The sequence below is a fragment of the Schistocerca serialis genome, chromosome 6 (assembly GCF_023864345.2).
Source record: "Schistocerca serialis cubense isolate TAMUIC-IGC-003099 chromosome 6, iqSchSeri2.2, whole genome shotgun sequence".
Taxonomy (NCBI): Eukaryota; Metazoa; Arthropoda; class Insecta; order Orthoptera; family Acrididae; genus Schistocerca; species Schistocerca serialis.
In genome coordinates this window covers 671,901,210-671,913,249 of record NC_064643.1, presented here as the reverse complement: position 1 = coordinate 671,913,249, position 12,040 = coordinate 671,901,210, and positions in this window count along the sequence as shown.

Genomic DNA, 12,040 nt, shown 5'->3' with positions numbered 1-12,040 from the left:
TATTAAAGTTTGCTATATCCGGCTTGATCAGTACATCTTGTACAGGGAAAAAAAATCTGCAGAATGAATTTTTTTTCTCGGCAGCGTCGTTAGCGTTAATGTGAAACTCCGTAGCAGACTAAAACGGTGAGTCAGGGAGACTCGAACTCGGTACCTTTTCTTTTCACGCCAAGTGCTGTACGGAATGGAATAGCCATGCACGATTCTGAACTCGTCCACACACCTTTACTTCCAGCCATACGGTTTTTCTGTAAAGAAGTAGCTACTCCAGAAGACAGTATCGTTTGGCAGAATGACCTGCGGTGTATTGATGAGTAGTGCAGGCTCTGGCACTTGAACCTGAACGTAAGTAAATGAAAAAAATTGCCCTTACATAGAAGAAAAATCCACTATTTTACAGCTAAGCTAATAAGACAAATTACTGGAAACTCTATCTACCGTAAAATATCTAGGAGTAACTATCCAGACGACCGTTAGTTGAATCACAGCATAAAGCAAATAGTAAGAAAAGTACATGCGAGACTGACATTTGTATGGGATATCTTAAAGAAATGTAGCTCAGCCACAAAGGAAGTGGTGCTTCTTTGACCGATTCTTGAGTATTGTTCATCAGTCTTGGATCTTTACCAGGTAGAAATGACGGAAGAGAAAGAGAAGATCTGACGAAAAATGGCTCGTTTCGTCATAGGATCGTTTAGTTGGCTTGAGATCGTTACCGAGGAGCTCAGCAAATTCCAGTGGCAGATGCTACAAAGCAGGCATTGTCACCACATAGAGATCTGGTACTGAAATTTCGACAAAGCGCTCTCTGGAAAGAGTGGGTCAACATATTACTTCCTCTCTCATACATCTCGCAAAGTGATTACGGCAAGAACATGAGCGCCAATATAAAGGATTACTTAGTCATTCTACTAAAACGCCATTAGCGATTGGAACCGGAAAGGGGAGGAGGGATTAGCTGGTGATACAAGAAGTACACTTTACCACACTTCGTTAGGTGCCTTACGGAGTTTGACGTAAATGTAGATTTAATGTTAGTAGTACAGAAATATGTTTAACTAAATAAATAAATAAAAAATTTAAAATACATAATTTTAGGGCTACACTTTTTATTAACCCCTATTTTAAATTAGGCATGTTAGTTTCTGAAAATGTTGGCAACCTTCATCACATCAAATGTGTATTAGAAAAGGCTGAATAAGTAAGGAAGAGAAAACACTCCTACACGGAAAACAGCGATACGACGAAAACGTCCGCGGCCTCTGCCAGTCGATTGGAGAGACAGTGAGAAACATTTTTATAGCTGACGTAGACGCAGAGACTAGTTCTGTTCGATTGTTTCATTCGACTGAAGTTACAAATAAAGATCTGTTTAAAAATAGCCTGAAAGACTTACTGTTGGCCAACTCCTTCTACTCCATTGACGAATTTTTAATAGAAACAAATGATGTATTGTATATATTCATACTATTAGTATTGTTGTTTCACCTTAAAAAAATATATTGACATGTTCCACATCCACGAGGATCTCCTCAGCATGGATCTATGGAACGAAAAACTAAAAAAAAGAAAGACTGGTTAAATGTGATTTGAGACTTTCTCGGCGTATTCCATTCGTGAAATCTTCTCGGGTGATCAGCCGAGTAAAGGCGTCGTCTTCTCGCAACGTTTCGAAGGGTTTCGTACCCACTTCGCTTGAAGATGATGGGTACGAAACCCTTCGTAACGTTGCGAGAAGACGACGCCTTTACTCGGCTGATCACCCGAGAAGATTTCACGAAGAAAGACTGGTTGTTAAAACCAGATATTCGTCCCACCACTAGTGGGAGGCTGTGTGTGATCTAGCAGCAAGACGATGGAATCATGGAATCAGTTCGCATTTCGTCGGGAGAATGAAATATTTTCTTAAAAAGTATGAAACTAAATGGACAACGGCCATAGATACGGACATGAAGTGAAATGTCGTCTGGCGAGGGCCTCCAGGCGGGGTACGGGTATTTGAGGTGACACCACTTTGTCGACTTGTGTGTCGATGAGGATGAAACGATGTTGATGAATACGACACAAACACCGAGTCCCTGAGCCGAGAAAATTTCCAACCCAACCGAGAATCGAACCCAGGTCCCCCCTGCATGATAAGCCGTTGTCCACTGAGCTACGGTGGCGGACATGATTTTCCTATTTTTAATTGCATGAGAACCAAAGCTGCTTGCCGAGCCTGAAACAGTGCCAGATGGCATGAAGGCTGACGACAATTTGTCTCTGAAATCTGTTCTGGTTTTATCTGGGACAAATTACGTGGCAGTTACAATGAACATGTCATTACAAAGTAGTATTATGTTAGTTGGCTCCTCAGTTAAAGGTTCGAGAAACACAGGATGTTTGTACAATATACAGGGTGAGTCAGGAGGAAAGGTACATGGTTTGACATGTGATACTACTGCTGATTCTGAACAGAAAACTTCTAATAAACATGTGCCCTTTTCTTGACCGTCTCCGGGTAAACCAATGAAAACAGCTAGGAATGGGAAAGGTGCCGGTGACGGTAAATTAAGGTTCTGTTATGTTATGGCTTGTTTAACTGTGTACGTTTCCTCACAGAAGATGTTCAAACAGTCCACAGTCAACTTCAGTTCATGTTGCTGCTCTTGTAGACAGGCGTTGTGTCACCGATCGGAGCTCAGTTTTGCATTCCTTTACGTGGGCACAAGCATGTAAAATACGAGCGAGAAGTTTCTCCCTTGTGTCCATTCTGCGCTTGTAGACTTCGCTCTTCAGCCACGCCCACAAACAGTAATCCAGTAGGGTACGATATGGTGAACTCGGTGGCCAAGCAATGACTCCACAGCGACCGATCCAACGAGTAGGATACGTTGTGTTGAGATACTGTGTCAATGGCGGTATGGAATATGTAGGAGCTCCGTCATGCTGAAAGTACATACGAGCTCTTGTTGCTAAAGGGGTATCCTCCACGTATTTCGGTAACACATTTTAAACTAAAGATACCCTGTCCCAGTAAGACGGTTATCTAAAACCACTGGACCGATGAGTTGATCATCAAAAATACCGCACCACACGTTGACTGAAAAACATTGTTGAAAATTCGTTTCCACAGTAGCGTACACATTTTCATTTGCTCATACATGTGAGTTGCGAGTGTTATTGATTCCGTTGTGAGTAAATGTTGACTCATCAGTGAACAGAATACGTGCAATGATCCCTTGACAGAAATCTTGCAGGATGCCAGCATCTCCTTCATGCAGATATTGTACACACTGCCGATGAAAGTACTGACCATGTTCGTGTACTGTGCGTATCATTCACGTTTGTGGAATACCAAGTTGGGCAGCAATTCTTTTAGAGCTAGTGGCAGGGTTGCGTTCCACTACTTGAAGAATGTTCTCAACTTCATTAAGAGTTTGTTGTACGGTACGTTCAGAGACAACATTCACGCTGGGAAGCGTACCACGCTCACGCAATCCGTGAAACGCCCTGCAAAACTCCCTACTATCTGGCACTCTGCGATTCGGAAATCGTTGTGTGTATTCTCGGACAGCAGCTCTGGAATTCCCATTGGAGAAACCATAGACAAACACCGTGTCAGCATACACTGCATGTGTGAAGATCCTTAGCATTTTCACCGCACAAAACTGTATTATTTGTTCACGTAACAACAAAATGGCTCTGAGCACTATGGGCTTTAATATCTGAGGTCATCAGTCCCCTAGAACAGAACTACTTAAACCTAACTAACCTAAGGACATCACACACCATCCAAGCCCGAGGCAGGATTCGAACCTGTGACCGTAGCGGCCACGCAGTTCCAAACTGAAGCGCCTAGAACCGCATGGCCACACCAGCCGCCTCAGGTAACAACACTGTAGTACCGTGCACTAAGACAAGCACTGTCGAACTGTGATTTGAGGTAAACATCTGCACCATCCGCAAGTTAACTGCTTACTGACAAGGTTGGTAAGGACTGCGCTACACGTTTCCCGTTCCTAGTCGTTCCACTGGTTTACCCGGAAACAGTTAAGAAACGAGCATAAGTTTACTAGGAGTTTTTGGTTCAGAATCACCACTAGTATCACCTCCCCCAAAGCATGCACCTTCCCTCCTGACTCACCCTGTATGTAGCTACAGCGATGTCTGGGTGTGGAGGAAGAAAGGAAGTACTTCTACAATATTTTTCGGTACAGGAGATCAGAAAATATGGCTGCTTCAAATGAATGTTAATTAATTGCATCTTTTTTATTATTTCAGGCAGATTTCCATAAGCCCCCCAACCATACTGTAATTCACACACAAAGAACGCTATTTTAAGTCAGAAAGTGCTATATCTGCAAGGGTCGTGGATTATCAAACCGAATGGTATCTCTGTAGCAGGGAGCATACAAATGCCAGGCTGTGGATTTAGAGCGGGTAAATTCTTTGTGCAAGTTGGACCACCCTGTACTATTTATCCGTAAAAGAAATACTACGGTGCCGTCTCTACTGCCTACAGGCAAAATGCTAGGGCTGATTTATGACCGACCAAGAAGGTAGACTGCAATGTCATTCTCGTTCTTGAGGCTGTTCTTTTTTATTAAAAACAAAGATTATTTCGTTGGTGATGAGCTAATATAGCACACGCAGGACATTATCAAGTAACACCTCATAAAAATTACATTATATGCATTTTTACTTAGTAGTGATAATGAAATGATTTATCCTTCACAACGTTCGATATTCCCATTTAGTACCATAATATCGTAGAGTCATAGATATCAAGTTCAATATCAAGAATTAAAATTGTGCAACCCATACATAACTTAGTAACTGTACCAGCTGAAAGGCGTATGTGTGCGTTATGGTTGGAATGAAAGTTAAGGGGTACAGAACTGTAATAGTTTTAATTCTCCTTCTGATGCCTACAAACAGTGCGAGGCATATACATGATTTAAATCGAAGTCCTTCTCCTTTATTTCTCCAACTGGGTAGCTTTTCTTTCATAATTGTGGCACATAAACATTTAAAAAATAAAGTTTTTCTTTTATTTTCATTTTTATGAAAGAATTACTTTCTCAATTTCTGGTGAAAATACTTTCGCACATTTCAGGCAAACGTACAAGGTGATCAAAAAGTCTGTATAAATTTGAAAACTTAATAAACTACGGAATAATATAGATAGAGAGGTAAAAATTGGTACACATGCTTGGAATGACATGGGGTTTTATTAGAACCAAAGAAAAACAAAGTTCACAAAATGTCCGACAGATGGCGCTGGACAGCGTAATTGCTACCGTGACGGGTGAGCGGTACGCCTATATGTTACAGAATCGCATCATCCCCAGCCTGGCTGATAAACACCTGCTGGAACGTACGATGTTTATGCAGGATGGACTATATTGCTAGACGCGTGAAAGATCCCTTGCGCGCGTCGTTTGGTGATGATCGTGTGCTCAGCCGCCACTCTCGTCATGCTTGGCCTCCCAGGTCCCACGACCTCAGTCCGTGCCATTATTGGCTTTGGGATTACCTGAAGCTGCAAGTGTATCGCGATCGACCGACATCTCTAGGGATGCTGAAAGACAACATCCGACGCCAATGCCTCACCATAATTCTGGACATGCTTTACAGTGCTGTTCACAACATTATTCCTCGACTACAGCTATTGTTGACGAATGATGGAGGACATATGGAGCATTTCCTGTAAAGGAAATCATCTTTGCTTTGTCTTACTTTGTTATGCTAATTATTGCTATTCTGATCAGATGAAGCGCCATTTGTCGGACATTTTTTGAACGTTTGTATTTTTCGGCTGTAATAAAACCCCATGTCATTCCAAGCACGTGTGTAAATTTGTACCTTTATATCGACATTATTCCGTGATTTATTCAGTTTTCAAATTTATACAAACTTTTCGATCACCCGGTATATCGGTTAACATTCTATTGTTCTTACATGATCAAAAGCTGGACATACTAACACTTAGAAGCTGTCAGTTTCCCCGCTCAGTATCTGTATAACTGTTGTCTTCGACTTCTACGATATTAATCTATGTTGGGACAGAAAGTTCTGAGCTAGTTCATGGCATTCCATACGATGTTGGTAGCATCGCGTCGAGATAACAGCCCACGACACCCAGTGTGTACCTCAAATATAGTCACAAAACACAAATGTTTTGAGACGTATAAGAAAGTTATCCACATACCAATAAGAAATCTTCCAGGGTGACTTGCACATTATAATCTCTTAAATTACTATTAAATTAAACAGTACCATTGCCATAACATACGCCTGCTCATTTATAAATGACTACGGTAGAGACATTTTGGCAGCTTTATTTCAATATGGGAAATGTCCAACAATTCTCTCACAGCATACACAGCTATGAGCATCTGGCCATTTACACCTTTGTTTCGATGTTTCCCCTAAATTACTCCATGTGAATTCCTGGATTACACATTAGACAAGGTTAATGAGAGCGCCCTATTCTCCACTTTTATTTATTAGTGATAGTGCTGTAATGTCCTTAACATCCACGGATGCTATCAGCCAACGATAACGCTGAACCATCATTAATTTCGATACACGTCGAAAGCGATAGTACCGACTGCTTACCTCACCTATCAGAAGGAAGAATTAATTCGATTACACACATAAGATTCCGGGGCCGTAGCTCTATAAAATATCGCAGTGTGAGTTTTCGTATTGTACAAGACATGTATACAGACGTATGTATTTTCTGCACAAGGTAATGCTATTAAAAACCATATAATTCATAAATACTGCAGGGCTTCAGATGACACTGTAGTTAATTAAGTCGGTTATTATTTTCGGGTGATTGTAATCTCTTCGAGGCCCTCCGTTAAGCCCTCGGCCTCGAGCAGTGAGCCGTGTCCAGCACGAGCAAGCGGCAGTGAGTAATTGGACATCTGACTTCCACGCGCACAGAGCCGCTTTGTCGGACGTTGAGTGTAACATGAATAATTTACTAGCGTTACGTTGTTATTTTACACGTTGCATCGGAGCTTCAGAGTATTACGCGCTAACAACGCCAGCCAAAGTCATACATCTGCCTTCTTTGATGCGATCCATTTCGAAACTGAATATTCATCAACATCTCCCATGTGAACGGACCAGTAAATTGTAATCCAAACACCGCGTAGGACCACTGAGCCCATCTTTCCCCCATTGTTCTCTCCACTATAACTGCGCATAAAGAACGAGAATAATTCACGCTCTCTGAAAGTGGTTCTTTTTTATACTTATGGTGACTAAAAGGTTCAGAACTCATTCTTGTTAATATTTTACTGTACAGAAAAGCATCTTTCTAAATAGCGTTTTAGTGTATAAAGTAAAATGTAATTGTGTTATAAATATCTCTCTTGAATGCTAAACATTTTTTTAATTGAAGACTTTTAATGCCGTCAAAAGGAAGCAAAAGAAAATGAATTAGGATTAGCGTTCATGTCGAAATAAGGATATTTGTAAATTTAAGTTATTTAATGTAACCCAGCCGAAAAAACCCTTCTAATTGGAAGGAAGATTATCGCAGCTGGCCACTTCCAGCTGTCCTCCCATTCAAAAGCCTGTGACTTTCGGGTTCAGGACACACCTCGTAAGGGGAAACCTCTTTTTTCCTGCAGTGTGTTCCTGCACACCAACCTTTGGTGTTGTGTCAGCTGCGTAGTTTCCCTCGATTCCCATGTGGCCAAGCTCTCAGCGGGATAATCATTCCTTCCTGTGATGAGGGCAACCAGTATCATTTGGGCAGGTCTGCGGCATGAGAACAGATATGTGAAACTCTTTCCTTTCGGATGTTTAATGTCTTCAGGATCACCTTCATATCTTTACGGTGGACTGTGAGTTTGTTTGGAGGACGAAATCAGTATTATCCAGGAAATTGAACAGCCAAGCGAATCCTTTTGCTTAGCCCCACGAGTGTAGGTGTAAAATATTCAGAAAAAGATTTAAGAGTAATATGTGGTTAGTAGCTATTCCCTTTTCATTCCACTCTAAAACTGCAAGCGGGAAAGTGACTTAAAATTTTTCCGTGCGACCTCTCACTTCTCTTTCTTTTATTACAGCGATGCGATGCCCAGCATGACAGATCATGCTCGTACTGTATCTTCCAGAAAATACAGCTAATACGAAAACATTGCAAGTTAAATTTATCTACTTTTCTTGGCATTATTGACTGCCTAAAGGCGTTTGATAAAATAAATCGAAACTAATTATGTGAAATTTTAAGAAACAGAAGGTTTCATCTCGTCTTAGAAGAGACGTACAATGTTTAGATATGGCAGGCGCCAGACATAGGTGAAAAAAACCAGGGAGTTAGATAAGGGTGTCTCTTCTCACGCACTCTTTTTAAGATGTGCATCGAAAAAGTGAACATAACTTGGGTACCTATAGTACAGCGTTTTAAAATTAACAATGTGGATGTTACTACACTATGACTATGTAACTGTTAATCATAATGAAAATTACTTACAAGAAGCTGTCTTTAATTTAAGTAAAATAGCCAGAAATGTAATGTACGACTCTATCGCAAAGACAAAATCAGTGGCATTTTTAGGATACCAGCTCGTGCGAGTTAAGACTGAAATTGAGAAGCGGATCATAGAGAAAGCTGATACATTTAAATATTTAGGGTGCAGTGTTACATAAAGGACAACCAGTGAAATACAAAACACGTTAGAGGTATTTAGCTATTTCTGTAGAATTTACATTGAACATTGGGAAAAAGAGTCCACAGTGATACTCTACTAAAGCTCTAAAAGGTTCTGAGGAAACGGGCGAATTGTCGCGCCCTGAAAATATTCTAAGTTGGGGCGGCCACACGGGCCGCTTGGCCAGCCGGGGCCCGGCAGGAAACACGGGGTGGCGAACGTTTTAGCCGGACGAGAGGGGTAGCCCCAGCACATGGTCGAGCCGCGTGGCTGGGAATTCCGCCGTGACGAGGACGGTGCTTTGTGTCGGTGAAGGAGATGTCGATGCCGGGAGTGCCAAAGATGGTGGACTTTGTGAAACCTTAATGGCAGACATTACGCAGTTCGTATTGAAATTAATAGTAGCCAGATGAATCATGATATTTCAAAAAGATATATGTACATTACCATCATTTGCACGACGATTCTGATGGTGTAATTAGATTTTCAATATCTTTATTAGTTTGAAGTTTGGTATCTGTAAATTATACAAGTAACAGGCAGCAACGAATTTCCAAAATCTAAACGCTTCATCCGATTTAGTCGACCGCTGTGTCTTTAGAAAGCTATTAGTGTAAACCTAAATTGGTATGAATTACAGGCATGTAACTTAAATAGTACATGAGTAATTGGAGGCCAAGGTGGCCGATTACTATCGATCGCGTCAGGCCATAAGCAGTCCACAGTTACACGAAAAAACAGTAGTAGCATACTTATAAATATATTTATTCTTCTGTGTCTTTACTTATATCCGATATATACTATTCATGAAGAAATTGCTTAAATATTTACTGTGTTTTAGAAAGCACAGAGACATTAGACTACTGCCCTGCCTTTTGCTTCTTTCTTTTGATATATGTTTATTAAATTGTTTATGTATTTAATATTGTGTGTCAGAGTGTGTTTATGGTCCAGCCATAGGAATATTTTATTCTCTTCTTGTCCAAACTATTTATCGTCCATGTTTCACTTCCATACATGGCTACACTCCATACAAATACTTTCAGAAATGACTTCCTGACACTTAAATCTATACTCGATGTTAACAAATTTCTCTTCTTCAGAAACGCTTTCCTTGCAATTGCCAATCTACATTTTATATCCTCTCTACTTCGACCATCATCAGTTATTTTGCTCCCCAAATAGCAAAACTCCTTTACTACTTTAAGTGTCTCATTTGCTAATCTAATAGCCTCAACATCACCCAACTTAATTCGACTACATTCTATTATCCTCGTTTTGCTTTTGTTGATGTTCATCTTATATCCTCCCTTCAAGACACCATCCATTTCGTTCAACTGCTCTTCCAAGTCCTTTGCTGTCTCTGAGAGAATTACAACGTCATCGGCGAACCTCAAAGTTTATATTTCTTCTCCGTGGATTTTATTCCTACTGCTGATATTTCTTTTGTTTCCTTTACTGCTTGCTCAATATACCGATTGAATAACATTGGGGAGAGGCTACAACCCTGTCTTACTCCCTTCCCAACCACTGCTTCCCTTTCATCTCCCTCGACTCTTATAACTGCCATCTGGTTTCTGTACAAATTGTAAATAGCCTTTCGCTCCCTGTGTTTTACCCGTGTCACCTTTAGAATTTGAAAGTTGAGTATTCCAGTCAACATTGTCAAAAGCTTTCTCTAAGTCTACAAATGCTAGAAACGTAGGTTTGCCTTTCCTTAATCTTTCTTCTAAGATAAGTCTAAGGTCAGTATTGCCTCACGTGTTCCAGAATTTCTATGGAATCCAAACTGATCTTCCCCGAGGTCGGCTTCTACTAGTTTTTCCATTCGTCTGTAAAGAATTCATGTTAGTATTCCGTTCCATATCTGTTTCAATAAGTTGTGAGAGTAGGTTTGCTTGGAGACATAGAGGGAGCGCTCTAGCCAATCACAGCACTCGTTAATGGGGAGACTGTATGGGAGTGGGGGAGGAGGATCGTTTCGAGAGAGAACAGGAGCGTGGTTGCCATGGAAACGCCGTCAGCGGCAAAGCGGAAAAGCGGTGTGTGCGTCGCGGTTTGCCAATGTCGAATCGCTGCCGGATCCGCATGCCGCGCTCCAGGTCTGCGCCGCTAATCACAGAATGCGCTCAGCGTGACGTCAGGTACGGAACCCTGGGCCACAAGAACTTTCGCCGAACCGCTGGCGTGGAGGCGGCGGCAGCTATGAAATACTTATCATTCGATTTCAAGGGAAGTATTCGGTAGAAAAATTCGATTCTTGTGCATGTTATAGCCTAATATGTTCTCTCGAAAAAGGACCGAATTTCTCTTCGTTATTCGTCGTGGTTACTTGCTGTATCGAATTTACGTAAACCATTACACGAAATTTTAATGAGTGTGCAGAGGTAAAAACGCATTGCGTGGACTTTGCATACAGATCATTTTAGGTAATACATTATTGCATATGAAGTTTAGTCAACATATTGAAATTGTTCTTAAAGCTGAGAATACAACGATAGCTATCACCATTCTCGAGATATTGAATGATATGTCGGCGGACGGGCTGTACGGTGGCCACGCGCGTGTCGCTCGCGATGCGACCGGTACTTCGTCCTGCTCGTCGTAAACCATGTGGCTGTATCAACGGCAAATTTCATAAGCGGTTCAAGACATCGAAACGTCTATTTTTTTTCTGCAGACGATAACTTGTAAAAAGTCACGTGTTTCGTCATATGATAAATATCCAAAATATGTTTATCTACCGAGATATGAGCGTAACTACAGTTTTTCAGAATTGATAGATGAATTTTTTTAAACAGGATTTAATAGCATGTGGAATGAGAATTACAGTGACATGGAACACGTTAATATTTACAATATGTTATATAGACTTACAGAAATTATACCGAAAACTAATTCGCTGGTATGTCATGAGATGTAATTTGCTGAGTATCTATAGGGTACTGATTATTTCCTTTGGTAAGTCACAATCTTTTTTTCTTGCTCGAGTGTACTTTATTTTTTCAACACGTGTTTCGCCTTTTACTTTAAGGCATCTTTGGTGGAATCTAGAATGATTCAGTTTTGTTTTGATATCTGATACTTGCAGACTATAGAACAGTTCACATCTTCTTTTACATGAACACCTGGTTACTTACAGTTAATCGATTTTTTGGCGGACATCTGCGAAACCCCTCACTTGGTCACATGCTGGAGTTTGAACTAAAACTTAGCTTATGGAGCATAAGCACATTTTCATGATCGCTCTTTTTCCTTCTGTCACTAGCTGTAGACATTTTACCGAAAACTCTGATTTAAAGTCGTAACTACAGTGTGTTCACCTCATGTCCCTTCCTGTTTGGTTTGTTTATGTACATGCTGCCAACCTAAAGAATTATATG